We start from the raw sequence: 19,760 nt of genomic DNA, 5'->3' as shown, positions 1-19,760 counted from the left end.
TATCACTGACCCCGGAGGGGGGGGGGGGAGGGGAGCAGACTGACCCGACTGTGTGTGTATCACTGACCCTGCGTGCGACCCTCTCAGCGATATTCCTGCCCGGTACAGCTTAGGTTGGGTCAGGATGAATCACCGATCTCGGAGCAGACCTGATCCAATTGGCGATGACCCTTGACAAGATTTTATAATCCACATTCAACAGTGAGATTGGTTGCCCATTTCCAATCTCCTCCCTGTCCCCCTTCCGCTTGTCGATGAGGGTAATGATGCCTTTCCTCATGGGTCCACACCTGCAAGTAGCATACTGGCAAACACCTGCGGCAGGTCCTGACCAATCGGGTCCCACAGAGCAGCATAACGTTCGACCGGGAAGTCATCGCTTCCGAGAGTTTTATCCTTTTTGAAGGATTTGAGGACCTTGGTCAGCTCATCCAGGGATAGTGGCTGGACCAGCCTCTCCCGTGTTCTGTCGTCTAAGACCTCCGTGATAGAGGACAGGAACGACGGGGAGGCCGCGCTGTCGGTTGGCTTCGAGTCATACAGACTGGCACAGAAGGATTTACAGATCCTCATGACGTCAGCCTGAGGTGACGTTACTGAGCCATCACCTTCCTTCAGGCTGCTGAGCACAGATTCCTCCTTGTACACCTTCTGGATGAAGAAATGTGAAGAAGATTATCTTGGAGGCCTCCGGGGCAGAGAGTGAGGCTTGCTGGCCTTTCACCTCCTCCACCACACTGACCCCCATCGTCTGCAGCGGGACCAAGTTCTGCATGATTTCCCGGAGTCTGGACAGTTTTCCCCGCCTCTCTCTTGCCTCCTGAACCCCTTTGAAGACGAAGAACCTCTTGATGTTCCCTTTTCCCGTTTCCCACCAGTTCTCTGGAGACTCAAAGAGGGTTCTCCAGCCTCTTGAGCTCCTCAATGTTTTCTTGGGGTCAACAGCTTGGTGTTCAGCGTCCACGTTCCCTTGCCAACCTGCTGCTTGTCCTGTAGGTGACAGTCGGCCAGCAGGAGGCAGTGGTCAGAGAAGAACACCGACTTGACGTCGGTGGATCTGACCGAGGGCATTCGGCGGATGGTCTGATGGCCTTCATTGTGAGAGGAATTGAGCACTGGGACAGGGATGTCTTGCTGCAACTTTACAAGGCCTTGGTCAGACCGCACCTGGTTATATTGTGTGCAGTTGGTCTCTTCATCTGAGGGAAAATGTTGTGATGCAGGAGGTGCAGGACTGGCGGGCCTGATCTACAAGGAGAGACTGGACCAGTTCAGACTATATTTACTGGAATTTACAACTTGGAGTAGCCGGTGATGGATTGGCTGGACAAAGTTAAAAATCACACGGCAGGTTATAGTCCAACAGGTTTAATTGGAAGCACACTAGCTTTCGGAGCGACACTCCTTCATCAGGTGGTTGTGGAAGTTAAGATTGTGCTCACAGAATTTATAGCCACGTGTCATGGAGATGTGATGCAGCAGACAATCTTAGGTAAACACTTCCATCTTTTATAACGGGACACGCTGTTCTTTGATATGGAGTTTAGGACGAGCAGAATAAACAGCCATGGCCCTGTTGAATAACAAAGCAGGATAGACTGGTCCAATGGCTTTGTCCTCTTCTTCATCCTCTGCTCCTGAAAGACATCTGATGCTCCTGCTTGGATTAGAAGTCAGGGTATCTCTTTGGCTGAGAGAGGAACGCAGGAGCAGAAAACCTCCGAGTGAAAGTTTGTCATGCATTCAGTCAACATTTGTGTACAAGGGAGAGTGCATTGTTTTACAATTGTGGTCAAGATTAAAGTGGTGCTGGAAAAACACAGTAGGTCAGGCAGCATCTGAGGAGCAGGAGAATCGACATTTTGGGCAAATGCCCTCCATCAGGAGATTGATTTTTCCTGCTCCTCTGATGCTGCCTGACCTGCTGTGCTTTTCCAGCACCACTCTAATCTTGACCCTGATCTCTAGCAAGTACATTTTGCAGAATAAGTGGTGTCCTTCACAAAGCTGGACATGAGACATGCATGATGCTTGGTCACTACTTTTCGTCATTTATGTAAATGATTTGGATGTGAGCATAAGAGGTTAGTAAGTTTGCAGATGACACCAAAATTGGAGGGGTAGTGGACAGCGAAGAAGGTTACCTCATATTACAACAGGATCTTGACTAGTTGGACAAATGGGCTGAGAAGTGGCAGCTGGAGTTTAATTTAGTTAAATGTGAGGTACTGTATTTTGGGAAGGCAGGTCTTGGTGGGACTTATACACTTAATGGTAAGGACCTAGGTAGTGTTGCTGAATAAAGAGACCCTGGAGTGCAGGTTCATAGCTCCTTGAAAGTGGAGTTGCAGGTAGATAGTATAGTGAAGAAGATGTTTGGTACGCTTTCCTTTATTGGTCAGAGTATTGAGTACAGGAGTTGGGAGGTCATGTTACAGGACATTGGTTAGGCCACTGTTGGAATATTGTGTGCAATTCTGGTCTCCTTCCTATCGGAATGATGTTGTGAAACTTGAAAGGATTCAGAAAAGATTCACAAGGATGTTGCCAGGGTTGGAGGATTTGAACTATAGGGAGAGGCTGAACAGGCTGGGGCTGTTTTCCCTGGAGCATCAGAGGCTGAGGGGTGACCTTATAGAGGTTTGTAAAACCATGAGGGGCATGAATAGGGTAAATAGGCAAAGTTTTTTTCCCTGGGGCGTGGGAATGCAGAACTAGAGGGTATAGGTTAGGATGAGAGGGGAAAGATATACAAGAGACCTAAGGGGCAACTTTTTCACCCAGAGGGTGGTACGTTTATGGAATGAGCTGCCAGAGGAAGTGGTGGAGGTTGGTACAACTGCAACATTGAAGAGGCATTTGGATGGGTATATGAATAGGAAAGGTTTGGAGGGATATGGGCCGGGTGCTGGCAGGTGGGACTAGATTGGGTTGGGATATCTGGTCGGCGTGGACGGGTTGGACCGAAGGGTCTGTTTCCGTGCTGTACATCTCTATGACTCTATCTGCAGTACCCATTTTTGCCCTGTGCTTAGGGAGACACGAAGGAGGCGGGAGGAACTCAGCAAGCCTGGAACTGGCCTCATAAGTGGCAGGGTTGGGACTGAGCAACCAGTAGTGTCAGGGAAAGAGAGAGATATTTATATATATATATATATATATATATAGGGTAGTAGCAGTGAGCTACCATGAATTGAATTGAATTGGATTTATTGTCACGGTGTACCGAGGCACAGTAAAAAGCTTTGGTTATAAATGTAGTTCAAAGAGATTAAATTCTTACTCAATGACTGGGAAACTCGGCGAGCGCTGGCTGCGTGAGACGGCCGGTTAGCTCAGTTGGTTAGAGCGTGGTGCTAATAACGCCAAGGTCGCGGGTTCGATCCCCGTACGGGCCATTCTCAATTTCTTTTTGTTGCAAAAAGCAGTGAGTTGTTTTCCTTTGACAGCCAGCGACGTGGGGGTGGGCAGGTATTTGCAAAAGGAAACACACGGAAAGTAAACACGCAGAGGGGTGAAAAACCCCATAGTCGGAGCTGGAAAGCACTTGCTGCCCGGTATTAGTATGAGAAATGCAAAGGCAGTTTCCTGTAGCTGCGATGGCCGAGTGGTTAAGGCGTTGGACTCGAAATCCAATGGGGTTTCCCCGCGCAGGTTCGAACCCTGCTCGCAGCGAGCTCCTCACTCTTTTTTTGGCAATTTGAAAGGTTTCCCCCCGAGTGAGACGCCACTCAGACATCGTTTTACAGTAAACGTTAAAGGGTGCAAGGTCCCCTTTGCAACTCCCCTGTTAAGGCGTTGGACTCGAAATCCAATGGGGTTTCCCCGCGCAGGTTCGAACCCTGCTCGCAGCGAGCTCCTCACTCTTTTTTTGGCAATTTTAAAGGTTTCCCCCCGAGTGAGACGCCACTCAGACATCGTTTTACAGTAAACATTAAAGGGTGCAAGGTCCCCTTTGCAACTCCCCTGCCCGGTTCCTGACTTAGCCTCTCCTCCCCAAAGCAATGTTAAACCGTCTTCCCTTTATGCACCAAGGAAGATAATCAAAATTACTAAAACAAATTAAATCAATGGCCCGTACGGGGATCGAACCCGCGACCTTGGCGTTATTAGCACCACGCTCTAACCAACTGAGCTAACCGGCCAGTTGCAAGGTTTGCCCCTTGTACTCTTTCATAGAATTGCTGTACTAATTGGTTTGCTCTCATGCTCTGCTACCTTCCACACAGAATTGTGGCACCACCCCATTGCTCTCTCACTTAGAATCGCAGTAACCCAAGATTACTCTCTTTCCAGCACTGTTTTACTTATTGCACTCTCACAAGATGTTTCTGTGACAGCACCTTACTCCTCTCAAAATTGTTACAGCTCTTGGAGTGCTCTCTTCAGAGCTGTTTTGCAACTACTCCTGCCCAGGTCAAAATCAGATTATAGTCCAACAGGGCTATTTAGAAACATTAGCTTTCTCCTCACAGCTTCAGTGCATTATCTGGGCCAGCATTGTTCAAGTTCACCTGACAATAAAGAAAATTCTAGGATTTACTTATGAAAGAACTGAAACCAACATGCCCATTCTAAAAGATGAGGGACTTAACAAACAATCAAGGTCTTTTTCAATGTATAATTTCAGTTACATCACACTGTAAACCTTTGTTATAAGTTCTGTGTCTTACAATTGCGTACTCCACAACCAACTGATGAAGGAGCAGCGCTCTGAAAGCTAAAATTCACACAGCACCAGATTATAGTCCAACAGGTTTAATTGGAAGCACTAGCTTTCAGAGCGCTGCTCCTTCATCAGTTGGTTGTGGAGTACGCAATTGTAAGACACAGAACTTATAACGAAAGTTTACAGTGTGATGTAACTGAAATTATACATTGAAAAATACCTTGATTGTTTGTTAAGTCTCTCATCTGTTAGAATGACCATGTTAGTTTCACTTCTTTCATATGTAATAGCCATGCCCCTCATAATTTTGTAAACCTCTATAAGGTCACCCCTCAGTCTCCGACCCTCCAGGGAAAACACCCACAGCCTGTTCAGCCTCTCCCTCTAGCTCAGATCCTCCAACCCTGGCAACATCCTTGTAAATCTTTTCTGAACCCTTTCAAGTTTCACAACATCTTTCCAATAGGAAGGAGACCAGAATTGTAAATCACAAAACTTTTTTTTAAAAGTTACATTCTCAGGCTAACTGTAACAATTGGTGTCAGTCCAGACAATGTGTTGAAGGTGTTAGCCCCCTGTGTGCTGTGGTCTGTGCCATAATGTTTAGATTGATTCTAATCTAAACAAAATAAGTTAACAGAGATTCATGCAGTTTTTGAGCAAAGTATGATGTAACTCTGCAAGTTCAAATTCACCCCACAAACATATAAGTGTATGTGTGCATGTGTGTGTGTCTGTACACCTCAGTCCAGCACCAGCATCTCCAAATCAGCTCTGCCCAGGATTACAGAGAGTCATGAACACAGCCCTTCTCACCTGCTGGGTACAGCAGGTGAGAAGGAAAGCAAATGTAATTTTAGCATTTATTGCCAAAGGAACAGTGTATAAATGAAAAGGCATTTTAGAGACTTAGAGTATTGCACACAATTTTGGTCCCTTACTTGATGACGGATGTACTGAAAGCAGTTCAGAGGAGATTCAGAGAGTCATAGAGATGTACAGCATGGAAACAGACCCTTCGGCCCAACTCATCCATGCTGACCAGATTTTCTAACCTGAACTAGTCCCGTTTGCCTACATTCAGCCCTCTAAACCTTTCCTATCCACGTATGTGTCCAAATGTCTTTTAAATGTTATAATTGTACCAGCATCTACCATTTCCTCTCGCAGCTCGTTCCATGTACACACCACCCTCTGCATGAAAAAGTTGCCCCTTAGGTCCCTTTTAAATTTTTCCCTTCTCACCTAAAACCCTATGCCCTCTACTTTTGGACTCTCCTATCCTGGGGAAAAGACCTTGGCCATTCGTTTTGTCATGATTTTATAAACTTCTATAAGGTCACCCCTCAGCCTGCTATGTCCCAGCCTTTCCTTACAACACAAACCCTCCAGTCTTGGTTCCATCCTTGTAAATGTTTTTTTGCATCCGTTCCAGTTTAGGGACATCCTTCCCATAGCAGGCTGACCCAGAATTGTGTGCAGTACTCCAAATGTAGTCTTACCAATGTACTGTACAGCTGTAATGTGACACCCCAATTCCTGTAATTAATGCTGAAGGCAGGTGAGTGCTGTCTACCTGTGATGCCACCTTCAGTGGGTTATGTGCATGCACTCCTAAGTCTGTCTGTTTGAAAATATTCCCTAAGACCCTACCATTAAGTGTGTAAGTCCCGCCCTGGTTTGTCTTACCAAAATGCAACATCTTGCATTTATGGAAATTAAACTTCATCTGCCACTCCTCGGCCCATTGGCCCAGTTGATCAAGATTCCTTTCTACCCCGCGATAATGTTCTTCACTGCCTGCTATGCCACCAAATTTGTTGTCATCTACAAACTGACTAACCATTCCTCTTATGCATTCTCATCCAAATTGTTTATGTAAATGACAAACTACAGTGGACCTAGCACCGATCCAGGCATCAATCCTGAACAACAACCCTCTACCCACCACCCTCTGTCTCCTACCATCCACCCACTTTTGTATTCAGTTAGCTGGCTCTCCCATGTGGCCTAACCTTACTAACCAGTCTACCTTGTGGAACCTTGTCGAAGGCCTGGCTAAAATCCGTGTCGTCGAAAAGTATGGCGCTGGAAAAGCACAGCGGGTCAGGCAGCCTCCAAGGAGCAGGGGAGTCAACGTTTCGGATGTGAGCCCTTCATTAGGAATGTTCATCAGGAATCCTAAAGTCCACGCAGAGCATGTCTACTGCTATGACTTCATTGGTCATTTCTTCGAAAAGTTCCATCAAGTTTGTGATACACGGCTTCCCACGCACAAAGCTGTGTTAGCTATTCCTAATCAGTCCTTACCTTTCCAAATGCACGTAGCATCTCTCTCAGAATCCCCTCCAACTCCCTGGCCTTTCCTTGCAATCTTTTTAAATAATAGCACAACATTAGAGTCATAGAGATGTACAGCACAATTGTCCAACCCGCCCATGCTGACCAGATATCCTAACTTCATCTAGTCCCACTTTCCAGCACTTGGCCCATATCCCTCTAAACCCTTCCTATTTATATACCCATCCAAATGCCTTTTAAATGTTGTAATTGTACCAGCCTCTACCACTTCCTCTGGCAGCTCATACCATACCTGTACCACCCCTGCGTGAAAAAGTTGCCCCTTAGATCCCTTTTAAATTTTTCCCCTCTCACCCTAAACCTATGCCCCTCTAGTAGTTACTCTCCAAGTCTTCCAGCACTAGTATTTCCAAATAAACCGGTTGGACATGTAACCTGGTGTTGTTTTGATTTTAACTTTGTCCACTCCAGTCCAGCACCGGCACCTCCATATCAACCCGATTCCTCTTACAACTATCTGTGACCTCCCGAGATATTTGTTGCTCAATTTCCCGCTGACTATTGGGGGCCTAATGTACAATCCCATCAAAGTGATCACCCTCTTTTATTTTTGCAATTCCAGCCACAGAGCTTCACTGGATGATCCCTCAATCCTCTCCAAGTATTGTCGCATTGTTATCCTTCATCAAAAAAAGGCATTTTCCCTCCTCTCTTGCCTCTCCTTCTATCCTTCCATGTGCATCTCTACCCTGGAACATTGAGCTGCCAGTCCTCTCCCTCCCTCAGCAAGGCAGTGTGTTCTATGCCCCTACTATTCTCTGAGTAAAGAAGCTACCTCTGACATCTGTCCTATATCTATCACCCTTCAATTTAAAGCTATGTGACCTCGTGCCAGCAGAAGGAAAAGGCTTTCACTGTCCACCCTATCTAACCCTCTGATTATATTATACGCAGTCACCCCTCAACCTTCTTCTCTTTAACGAAAACAGCCTCAAGTCCCTCAGCCTTTTCTTCGAAGACCTTCCCTCCATACCAGGCTACACCTTATAAATCTCCTCTGCACCCTTTCCAAAGCTTCCACATCCTTCCTATAATGCAGTGACCAGAACTGTATGCAATACAGCCGCACCAGAGTTTAAGGGTGAAACTTTTAGAGTTGAGACTAGAGGCAATTTCTTTCCTCAGAGAGTGGTGAAATTCAACAGATAGGGTTGAGACCAAAACATTGTGTGTTTTCAAAAAGAAAGTAGATATAGATCTTGTGATTAAAAGATTGAGGAACGTGGGGCAAGGTCGGATTGGGGTATTGATGATCAGCCATAAAGATGGCAGAGCAGGGTCCAAGTGTACAGTGGGCTAGACTTATGCCTATTTGCTACATTCCTTTGTTGAGTTACAGTTAGTTGAAAGGTTATGGAGCGCAGGTTGGAAAGTGAACACGAGGCCAAGATGAAATCAGTTACAACCAAGGAGCAGTGCTCCGAAAGCTGCTGCTTCCAAATAAAGCTGCTGGACTATAAATTTTAAATTCCCTACAGTATGGAAACAGGCCCTCCGGCCCAATGAGTCCACACTGACCCTCCGCAGAGTAACCCTCCCAGACCCATTTCCCTCTGACGAATGCACCTAACACTGTGGGCAATTTAGAATGGCCAATTTGCCTGACCTGCACATCGCACCCAGACACAGGGAGAATGTGCAGACACCACGCCAGGCCGGAATCGAAGCTGGGTCGCTGGCGCTGTGAGGCAGCAGTGCTAACCACTGAATCACCCCAAAATAGCCCTGCACCCCAAAGAATGCAGCTTAAAACCCAACTCTGGTGGGACTCGAACCCACAACCTTTGAATACCTTCAACAGTCTCAGACTAGAAGTCCAACACGCTATCCATTGTGCCACAGAGCTTGGTACATCACAGTCCAACATTGGCACCTTCAAGAGGTGAAATTGTATCGAATGACAAAAGAGACTGGCGGGACTGCTCCTCATTCCATTATATTCTCTCTTCAAGAATATTTACAACACCTTATCACTCTCTCAGCAGACTTATTTAACTCTCTCTCTCTCTCAGAATTGTCACTCAAACTTGCTAGTGTCTCTCGGAATCGTTCCAGTTTAAGAAGGAGAGTTCCACAAGTCAGCACTGCCCCTTTTTCACCACCTCCCCGACCTCCCCCACCCCAGCCATCCTGCCAGAGTTAAAGAAAACAACTCTCAAAAGTCACATCTTCCCTCGCAGGGGTGCATGGAGCCCAGAAACAATCCAGGCCGTGACGTTTTGCGTTGTTTACAAATGGCAGTATCAGTGTGCCATTGAGAGCATTCTGTCTGGATGTATCACTACCTGGTATGGCAACTGTACCATTCAAGGTCGGAGACGGTTACAGAGAGTGGTGAACTCGGCCCGGACAATCACAGAGGCCTACCTCCCATCTATAGCATCCATCCACCAGGCCCCGCTGTCAAGGGAAGGCCGCCAGCATTCTCAAAGATCCACCCCCACCCTGACAATGGTTTTCTACAACCTCTACCATCGGGGAGAGGATACAGAAGCCTGAACACACGCACCAGCCGGTTTCTACCCTCCTGTTGTTAGAATACTGAATGGACTCACAAACTCTGAACATTGGCCTGTCCCTGTGTTTTTGTTTTTGTCGCTGTTTACCCATCATGTACTTCTCTATGCTACTTAACCATGTGATCTGCCTGTATTGTTCGCAAAACAAAGCTTTACATTTTCTTTTCTTTCTCTTTTTTTTGAACTTTACCCCCACACTACCACATGTGGTAGGGCTTATATTTTCCCCAGCACCCATGTTGTAATCACAGCGTGTGTGTATACAGAGAGACTGATCACAGTGTGTGTGTATATACAGAGAGACTGATCACAGTGTGTGTATACAGAGAGACTGATCACAGTGTGTGTGTATACAGAGAGACTGATCACAGTGTGTGTGTATACAGAGGGACTGATCACAGTGTGTGTGTATACAGAGGGCTGATCACAGTGTGTGTATACAGAGGGTTGACACAGTGTGTGTGTATACAGAGGGCTGATCACAGTGTGTGTATACAGAGGGCTGACACAGTGTGTGTGTATACAGAGGGACTGATCACAGAGTGTGTATACAGAGGGCTGACACAGTGTGTGTGTATACAGAGGGACTGATCACAGTGTGTGTATACAGAGGGACATGATCACAGTGTGTGTATACAGAGGGACTGATCACAGTGTGTGTATACAGAGGGACTGATCACAGTGTGTGTGTATACAGAGGGACTGATCACAGTGTGTGTATACAGAGGGACATGATCACAGTGTGTGTGGATACAGAGGGACTGATCACAGTGTGTGTATACAGAGGGACATGATCACAGTGTGTGTATACAGAGGGACATGATCACAGTGTGTACACAGAGGGACTGATCACAGTGTGTGTATACAGAGGGACATGAGCATACACACACTCTGTTATCTCACTTTTTAGATTGGAATCAATCTAAACATCAGGTCATAGACAGAGAACACAGGGGGCTAACACCTTCAACATATTGTCTATCTATCACCATTGTTAACAGCTAACCCGAGAATGCAACTTTAAAGAAAAGGTTTTGTGATTTACACATGAAAGAAGTGAAACTATCACTGTATTCTAACAGATGAAAGACTTAACAGACAACCAATTTTTCAATGTATAATTTCAGTTACATCACACTGCAAATTTTTGCTATAAATTCTGTTACGATCGAGCCCTCCACTACCATCTGATGAAGGAGCATCGCTCCGAAAGCTAGTGCTTCCAATTAAACCTGTTGGACTATAACCTGGTGTTATGTGATTTTTAGCATCATCATAGGAAGCATATAGAGCAGGGGCGTCGCAAGAGGCTCTGTGGCGCAATGGATAGCGCGTTGGACTTCTAGTCTGAGGCTGTTGAAGGCATTCAAAGGTTGTGGGTTCGAGTCCCACCAGAGTCGGGTTTTAAGCTGCATTCTTGGGGGTGCGGGGCTATTTTTCCTGCAGCCCCAGGGACAGGTGAGTCAAGGTCCGCTGGACCCGAGGCTGAACGACCTGCGATACGTCCTGCCTGCAGTGAGTCTCGGGCAGGTGAGGGGCATGTGAAGCGAGATTGACTCGCCCAAAGCCTTGCTCTGATGGGGTCTGTTTGCACCGCACTGTCCGGGGTCTGGAGGAGGTGGGGGGAAGGGAGTGAGGCATGTTCGCTTTGTTGTGTTGGCTGTTTTTGTGTGTTTTGTTTTTCTCGAAAGATGCATTTGGAAAAACGGCTAGTTCTGCGTTTGTCTGCAAGGCAAGGGAAAGCCAACAGGCGCTTCCAGCTTCAGAGTATTTGTTTGGGAAATAACCCTGCAATTTCACGCACACCCCCCCAAACACACACACACACACAACCCCCCAAACACACACAGACACACACACAAAACCCCCCAAACACACACAGACACACACACAAAACCCCCCAAACACACACAGACACACACACAAAACCCCCCAAACACACACAGACACACACACAAAACCCCTTACAAAATCATGAGGGGCATGGATAGGATAAATAGACAAAGTCTTTTCCCTGGGGTCAGGGAGTCCAGAACTAGAGGGCATAGGTTTAGAGTGAGAGGGGAAAGATATAAAGAGACCTAAGGGGCAACCTTTTCACGCAGAGGGTGGTACGCGTATGGAATGAGCTGCCAGAGGATGTGGTTGAGGCTGGTACAATTGCAACATTTAAGAGGCATTTGGATGAGTATATGAATAGGAAGAGTTTGCAGGGATATGGGCCGGGTGCTGGCAGGTGGGACTAGATTGGGTTGGGATATCTGGTCGGCATGGACAGGTTGGACCAAAGGGTCTGTTTACGTGCTGTACATCTCTATGACTCTATGACTCTAAGTGTATCTGAGGACATTGTGTGAGGCTAAGGAAGAAATTGTGGGGTGAGATATCAAGCAGAGATATTTGTAATATCCACAGCCACGGGTGTGATGCAGGAAGACTGAAGGGGAGCTGATTTTGTGCCATTTATAAGAAAGACTGGATGGAAAAGCTGTGGAACCAGAGACCAGTGAGCCTGATGTCAATGATGGGCAGGTTGTTGGAGGGGATTCTCAGAGACAGGACCTACATGCATTTCAAAAGGGAAGGGCTTTTTAGGGATAGTCTGCATAGCTTTGTATATGGGAAATCATCTCACAAATTTGATCAAGTTTTTTGAAGAGTTAACCAAGAAGACAGATAGAGGTAGAATAGTAGACGTTGTCTCCGTGAACTTTCACAAGGCCTTCCACAGGGTTGTGCATGGTAGACTGTTCAGTAAGGTTAGGTCACATCGGATCCAGAGCGAGCTTGTCAATTGAATACAAAAAATGGCTTTCGGTAGGAGACAGAGGGTTGTGGTAGAGGGTTGTTCTTCTAACTGGAGGCCTGTGACCAATGGTGTGCCGTAAGGATTAGAGCAGGGAGCAATGTTGCTCATCATTTATATAGATGATTTAAATGAGAATATAAGAGGTATGATCAGTAAGTTTACAAATGACACAAACATTGATCGTACAGTGGATAGTGAAGAAGGTTAACTAAGAGTACAGTGCAGCTTTGATCAACTGGGCCAGTGTGCCAAGGAATGACAGGTGGAGTTTAATTTCAATAAAAGCTAGGTGTTGCATTTTGGGAAGACTGACCAGGGCAGGACTTAAACAATTAATGGTAGTGCTCTGTGGAATGTTGTTGAACAGAGAGAGATCTAGGGGTGCAGGTATATAATTCTTGGAAATTGGCATCGCAGGTAGACAGGGTGGTGACAAAGGCATTTTTAAAAATCACGCAACACCAAGTTATAGTACAACAGGTCTATTTGGAAGCATAAGATTTTGGAGCGCTGCTCCTTCATCAGGTAGCTGTGGAGCGGGATCATAACATACAGAAGATAGAGCAAAAGATTATAGTGTCATGCAACTGAAACAATTTGTTTGTCAATATATCATTTCAGCTGCGTAACACTAATCTTTTTTAGAAATTCTGTGTCTGAGGATCCTGCTCCACAACCATCTGATGAAGGAGCAGCACTCTGAAAGCTAGTGCTTCCAAATAAACCCGTTGGACTATTACCTGGTGTTGTGTGATTTTTAACTTTGTCCACCTCAGTCTAACACCAGCATCTCCAAATCAAGAAGGCATTTGGCACACTTGCCTTCATCGATCAGAACATTGTACAGGGTTGGGATGTCATATTACAGCAGTACAAGGCATTGGTAAGACCACATTTGGAGTTCTGTGTACAATTCTGGTCACCCTGCAATAGGAAGGATGTTATTAAACTGGAAAGTGTGCAAACAGATTGACAAGAATGTCACCAAGACTGAAAGGGTTGACTTACAAGGAGAAGTTGGATAGGCTAAGGAGGCTAAGGGGGGACCTTATACAGATTTACAAAATCATGACATGGGGAGAAAAAGCAAATAGCCATAGTCTTTGCCCGGGGTAGAGGAGTTCAAAACTCAGGGGGTTTGGTTTAAGATAAGAGGGGAAAGATTGAATAGGAACCTGAGGGGCAACATTTTCACACGGAGGGTGGGGCACATATGGAAAGAGCTGCCAGAGGAAGTGGTGGAGCCAAGTACAATTACAACATTTTAAAGACATTTGGACAGGTAGATTGGGAGGAAAGGTTCAGAGAGATTTGGGCCAAAAGCAGGAAAATGGGATTAGCTAAGTTTGGGAAACCTGGTCAGAATTGAGGACTTGGACTGAGAGGTCTGACTTGGTGACTCTAGGACTCCAGTATGAATACATTGATAAAGAAAAAGAATGTAATATGAATTTAAAATAGCAAGTAACATAAAAAGTAGATTATACAGGTAGAAGATCTTTTATCCGAAATGCTCGGGACCAGCTGTTTTTCAGAATTCTGAATTTTTCGGTTTTCAAAATACTGACAGTTTGATGGTGACATTTTTTAAAATCTTACCAGAGAAGCAGACTTCTAACTAAGAACATGTTTGGCCACGCCCCCCATGTCGCATGTGAGTGACACGCATCAAGTGGGTGTCGACTTAGGCTAACTGTTTGCTCGCCAAACAACCTTGTTAATGAAAAGAAACTTCACAAAAAACCTTCGGATTTCAGAGCTTTTTGGTTTTTAGATGTTCGGATAAAGGATCTTCTACCTGTAACAGCTTTTGTAGTATGTTAAACAAGGAGGAGATGAGCAGGGTTGAATGTGGTTCCATCTTTCAGATGCAGGAGAGTTCAGAATAGGAAATCAAACATAGAACAGTACAGTTCAGCACAGTACAGGCCCTTCAGTCCTCAATGTTGTGCTGATCCCTTATCCACTCTATGATCAGACTAACCAACATATCCTTCATTTTACTATCTTCCATGCACCTATGTCACTTAAGTTTCCCTCAAGTATCTGACTCTACTACCACTGCTGGCAGTGCATTCCATGCACCCACCACTCTCAGTGTAAAGAACTTACCTCTGATATTTCCCCTAAACCTTCCTCCAATCACCTTAAAGTTATGCCCCCTCATGATAGGCATTTCTATCTGCTCTGGCTATCTGTTCTCTGGCTATCTCAGCTATCTCTGGCTATCTACTCTATCAATGCCTCTCATCATCTTGTACACCTCTATCAAGTCACCGCAAATTCTACCTCACACCAATGAGAAAAGCCCTCGCTCCCTCAGCTTTCCTTCAGAAGAAACTCCAGTCCAGGCAGCACCCTGGTAATCTTCTCTGCACCTTCTCTGAAGCTTCCAAATCTTTCCTATAATGAGAGGATCTGAACTGAACACAATATTCCAAGTGTGGTCTACCCAGGGCCCCATAGAGCTGCAGCATAACCTCACAACTCTTAAATGCAATCTGCCTGCTAATGAGAGCCAACACACCATACGCCTTCTTACCAAACCTATCAACTTGGGTGACAAATTTGAGGGATCTATGGACATGGACCACAAGATCCCTCTGTTCCTCCACACTGCCAAGAAACCTGTATTCTGCATTTAAGTTTGAACTTCCAAAGTGAAACACCTCACACTTTTCCAGATTGAACTCAATCTGCCACTTCTCAGCCCAATTCCGCATCTTATCAATGTCCAGTTGCAATCTACAAAAGTGGTCCACATTATCCACTACTCCACCAATCTTCATGTCAGCCGAAAACTTACTAACCCACCCTTCTACTTCTTCATCCAAGTCATTTCTAAAATCACAAAGAGCAGAGGTCCCAGAACCGATCCCTATGGAATACCACTGATCATCAAGCTCCAGACTGAATATCTTCCATCTAATACTACTCCCAGTCTTCTATGAGCCAGCCAATTCTGTATCCAGACAGCCAGATGTCTCTGTACCCCATGCCTCCATACTTTCTGAATGAGCCTACCATGGAGTACCTTATCAAATGCCTTGCTAAAATCCATGTCTACCACATCCACTGCTCTACCCTCATCAATGTGTTTTGTCATATCCTCAAAGAGTTCAATTAGGTTTGTGAGGCATGACCTGCCCTGAACAAAAACATGCTAACTATCTCTAATCAAACTGTGGTTTTTCCAAGTAACCATAAATCCTGTCTCTCAGAATCCTCTCCAATACTTTGCCCACTACAGATGTAAGACTGACTGGTCTTTAATCCCCAGGATTATCCCTAATCTCTTTCTTGAAACAGGGATTAACATTTGCCACCCTCCAATCATCTGGCACTACTCCAGCATTCAGTGACGATGCGAAGATCATTGCCAAAGGCACCTCAATCTCTTCCCTAGTAATAAAGGTTAGGGCTAGGGTTAGGCTAGGGTTAGGGTTAGGGTTAGGGTTAGAGTTCCATGTGGAGTGTCATTCCCATGTGTATTACTTGTTCCTGTGGCAGCTTTTGGTTCTCCATTTCTTGTTGGTTTATTGTGGGCCTTGGAGCCTGTTGGTTGATCTGTGGACTGTGCCGATGGTGACTTCATATCTCCCTGATTGGCCACATCCAGTTGAGACCAGTTTCTCCAGTAGTGCAGATGTGACAGTGTATCGAGTTGTTGAATCCCATTATTTCATCATCTTGGTGACAACTGGTCCATAAAGTCCCAAAGTGCCATTTGGGCTGACTCTTGTTGAGCGTGCTCAGTGTTTGTTCCCTGACTGACTGTCCGATGCTCAGTTCCGGCAGTGCTCACATCAAAATGAAATGTGATTTTCTGCCATTTCATCGTGGTTTTGTCACTACGTCTGAGTTCACTCGTCCTTTTGCTATTGGGAGAGTTGTTTGTACATGAATGATATCAGTCTTTGTACTGGGCTATTCTCCATGCTTCAATAGTTTTGTTTCTCCATTCGAGAAATACCATGTGTGTATCTGCTGGATTTGTTCCTTTGTTGGTGAGGCCTCTTCTAGAGTACTGCATCCAGTTCTAGTTGCCCTGTTATAGGAAGGATATTATTAAGCTGGAGAGGGCACAGGAGAGACTTATCAGGATTTTTCTGGGAACAGAGTTTTTCCGTTCTGATGACAGGCTGGGTAATTCCATAAAAAATTTGCCTTGCCCCAGTTTAGAACTTGAACCTGTGGACCGGTTTTGTCCCTCTCCATAACTATTTTAAAATTAACTCAACTATGGTCACTGGTCCCAAGTGCTCCTCCACTGTCACCTCCATCCCCTGTCCTGCATTATTTCTCAAGGGTAGGTCGAGTTCTATGGTGTGGAAGTAACGCCAGGGGACTAGTAATTGAAAAGCACATGGATACAGCTCAAATCTTACCACAATACCTGGTGGAATTTAAATTCAATGACTAAAGTGTGGAATTGAAAATTAATCTCCGTCTTCTTGACCATGAAATGAAAACTGATTGTTGTAAAACTCACTGGTTCACTGGTGTCACTAAGGAAGGCAGCTCAGCCTGATTGCCTGGTCTGGCTGACATGTGACTTGAGATCTACTGGAATGATTCCTGATGAAGGGATCCTGCCCGAAATGTCGATCTTCCTGCTCCTCAGATGCTGCCTGACCTGTTGTCCTTTTCCATCACCACTCTGATCTTGACTCTGATCTCTAGCATCTGCAGTCCTCACTTTCTCTCAACTGTAATGTTGTTAATTCTTAAATGGCTGCTGGAATGATCCAACAGCCCCTCAGTTCAAGGCATTTAGCGATGGGCAAAAACTGCTGGCATCGCCAATGCTGCCCACATCCCACAGGAGAACCAAAGGAGAAGAGCATTGCTTTCCCCAGGCTGGGCATGTTTACATTTCTTTCTTGTGGTGTTCTCCACAATAATTTTTATACCCTACACTCTGGCCTCAATCAGTTAGTGATCGTTTTTGAACACATTTCTTCCTTTCCTCCACGATATTGTTCTTGCTTGGCTTATACAAAGTTAAAACTCACACTACACCAGGTTATAGTCCAACAGGTTTATTTGAAAGCACTAGCTTTCGGAGTGCTGCTCCAACAACCTGATGGAGGACGGGAAACATTTCTGGTTGTAACAGCTGCTTCTTTTTTGAGGAATTTTATGTGTTGGAGATGATTTCCTCAAATTCCAGAAACAGCAATTATTGTTTTATATGCTGTTGCATTGTTTTGGAACATTGGAGAAAAAAAAGTCAAAACAACAGCACTTTTAAAAGGGAGACGAACAGACAAAGGCAGCACATGGTGAGGTCAGTGCAGGAGAGAGAGAGAGAGAGAGAGAGAGAGAGACAGAACCCATATTGCTGACTGACAGGCAGTGAACCTGCACAGTTGCTGTTGGATTCATGTATCGCTAGACATCGGAGCGCATCTGGGAATATTGGCAAACAGTGAAATTCAAAACTGATCTTGGAGGAACCTGTTTGGGAGAGGTCATAGCACAGAAACAGATAAGTGGATATTTTAAGCCTGGCCTTGCAGTAAGTCTGCAGTAGTGAGTAAAGTGGTTCATTCTTGATTATATGTTTTATTGAGATATGTCTCTTGATTAAACCTTAAAAATAAGCCATAAGCATTAATTTAACCTGGAGCAGTATTTTGTAGAGGAATAAGACCGTACTATTTCCTAGGTCTGTAGACTGAAAGAAACAAAAATAGCCTTTAGTCGAGTGATATGCTCTTCTTGTCCGATGTGGGAGTTTAGGGAGAGGATTATATCTGTAATAAATGCCATTGGTTGCGAATCCTATCATATCAAATGGATCAGTTGGAGAGAGAGTTAGAGGCAATGAGGTAGTTACAAGAATAAGGAGATGTGATGGATGTCAGTTATAAGAAGGGGGATACAGTCACAGAGATGGGTTAACTCCAGGAAAGGTAAGAGAGGTAGACAGTTCATGCAGGAGTCTTCTGTGGCTATCCCCATTTCAAACAATTATGCTGTTTGGAAAATGTGGGGGGTGATGGATTTTCAGGTGATCGTAGCTCGAACAGCCAGGTTTCTGGTATTGAGACTGCTTCTAATGCAATGAGGCATACATCCTGTTTCATGAGATCGATTGTGTTAGGGGACTCTCTAGTCCAAGGCACAGACAGATGTTTGTGGCCAGCAGCGAAAAATCAGAATGGTGTGTTGCTTCCCTGGTGCCAGGATCAAGGATAACTCAGAGAGGGTGCAGAATATTCTCAAGAGGGAGAGGCGCCAGCATGAGGTCATGGTACAAATTGGAACCAATGACACACAGGAAGAGAAAGGTTGAGGTTCTGAGGGAGATTACAGAGTTAAACAGAAACTGAAAAAGGATGTCCTCAAGAGTAGTAATATCTGGATTACTCCCAGTGCTACGAGCTAGTGAGGGTAAAAATAGGAGGATAGAGCAGATGAATGCATGGCTGAGGAGCTGGTGTATGGGAGAAGGATTCACATTTTTGGATCATTGGAAGCTCTTTTGGGGTAGAAGTGACCTGTTCAAGAAGGATGGATTGCACCTAAATTGGAAGGGAACTAATATACTGGCAGGGAGATTTGCTAGAGCTGCTCGGGAGGATTTAAACTAGTGAGGTGGGGTTACCCAGGAAGGTAGTGAGGAAAGATTTCAATCTGAGATTGGTACAGTCGAGAACAAAGGCCAGTCAAACAGTCAGGGCAAGCAGGGACAAAGCAGAGAACAAGGTAGGACTAATAAATTAAACTGCATTTATTTCAATGCAAGGGGCCTAACAGGGAAGGCAGATGAACTCAGGGCATGGTTAGGAACATGGGACTGGGATATCATAGCAATTACAGAAACATGGCTCAGGGATGGACAGGACTGGCAGCTTAATGTTCCAGGATACAAACACTACAGGAAGGATAGAAAGGGAGGCAAGAGAGGAGGGTGGTGTGGTGTTTTTGATAAGGGATAGCTTTACAGTTGTACTGAGGGGGGATATTCCCGAAATACATCCAGGGAAGTTATTTGGGTGGAACTGAGAAATAAGAAAGGGACGATCATAGAACATAGAACATAGAACATAGAACAATACAGCACAGAACAGGCCCTTCGGCCCACGATGTTGTGCCGAACATTTGTCCTAGCTTAAGCACCCATCCATGTACCTATCTAATTGCCCCTTAAAGGTCACCAAAGATTCTGACTCTACCACTCCCACAGGCAGCGCATTCCATGCCCCCACCACTCTCTGGGTAAAGTACCCACCCCTGACATCTCCCCATACCTTCCACCTTTCACCTTAAATTTATGTTCCCTTGTAACACTCTGTTGTACCCGGGGAAAAAGTTTCTGACTGTCTACTCCTTCTATTCCTCTGATCATCTTATAAACCTCTATCAAGTCACCCCTCATCCTTCACCGTTCCAA

At 45.3% G+C, this 19,760-nt stretch overlaps 5 non-coding genes across 5 annotated transcripts; 3 read left to right on the top strand and 2 right to left on the bottom strand.

Moving 5' to 3' along the window:
• Positions 1 to 3,324: 3,324 nt before the first annotated feature.
• trnai-aau lies at positions 3,325 to 3,398 on the top strand. Its single transcript has one exon. It is a non-coding gene; the product is annotated as a tRNA-Ile (tRNA).
• Positions 3,399 to 3,593: 195 nt separating this feature from the next.
• Positions 3,594 to 3,675, top strand: trnas-cga. Its single transcript has one exon. It is a non-coding gene; the product is annotated as a tRNA-Ser (tRNA).
• Positions 3,676 to 4,071: 396 nt separating this feature from the next.
• Positions 4,072 to 4,145, bottom strand: trnai-aau. The gene has a single exon. It is a non-coding gene; the product is annotated as a tRNA-Ile (tRNA).
• Positions 4,146 to 8,784: 4,639 nt separating this feature from the next.
• Positions 8,785 to 8,876, bottom strand: trnar-ucu. The gene is given in 2 exon segments: positions 8,785 to 8,820; positions 8,840 to 8,876. It is a non-coding gene; the product is annotated as a tRNA-Arg (tRNA).
• Positions 8,877 to 10,857: 1,981 nt separating this feature from the next.
• trnar-ucu lies at positions 10,858 to 10,949 on the top strand. Its single transcript is given in 2 exon segments — positions 10,858 to 10,894; positions 10,914 to 10,949. It is a non-coding gene; the product is annotated as a tRNA-Arg (tRNA).
• The last annotated feature ends 8,811 nt before the right edge of the window (positions 10,950 to 19,760 follow it).

The sequence above is a fragment of the Chiloscyllium plagiosum genome, unplaced genomic scaffold, assembly GCF_004010195.1.
Source record: "Chiloscyllium plagiosum isolate BGI_BamShark_2017 unplaced genomic scaffold, ASM401019v2 scaf_6545, whole genome shotgun sequence".
NCBI lineage: Eukaryota > Metazoa > Chordata > Chondrichthyes > Orectolobiformes > Hemiscylliidae > Chiloscyllium > Chiloscyllium plagiosum.
This window is presented reverse-complemented; position numbering and strand designations above follow the sequence as displayed.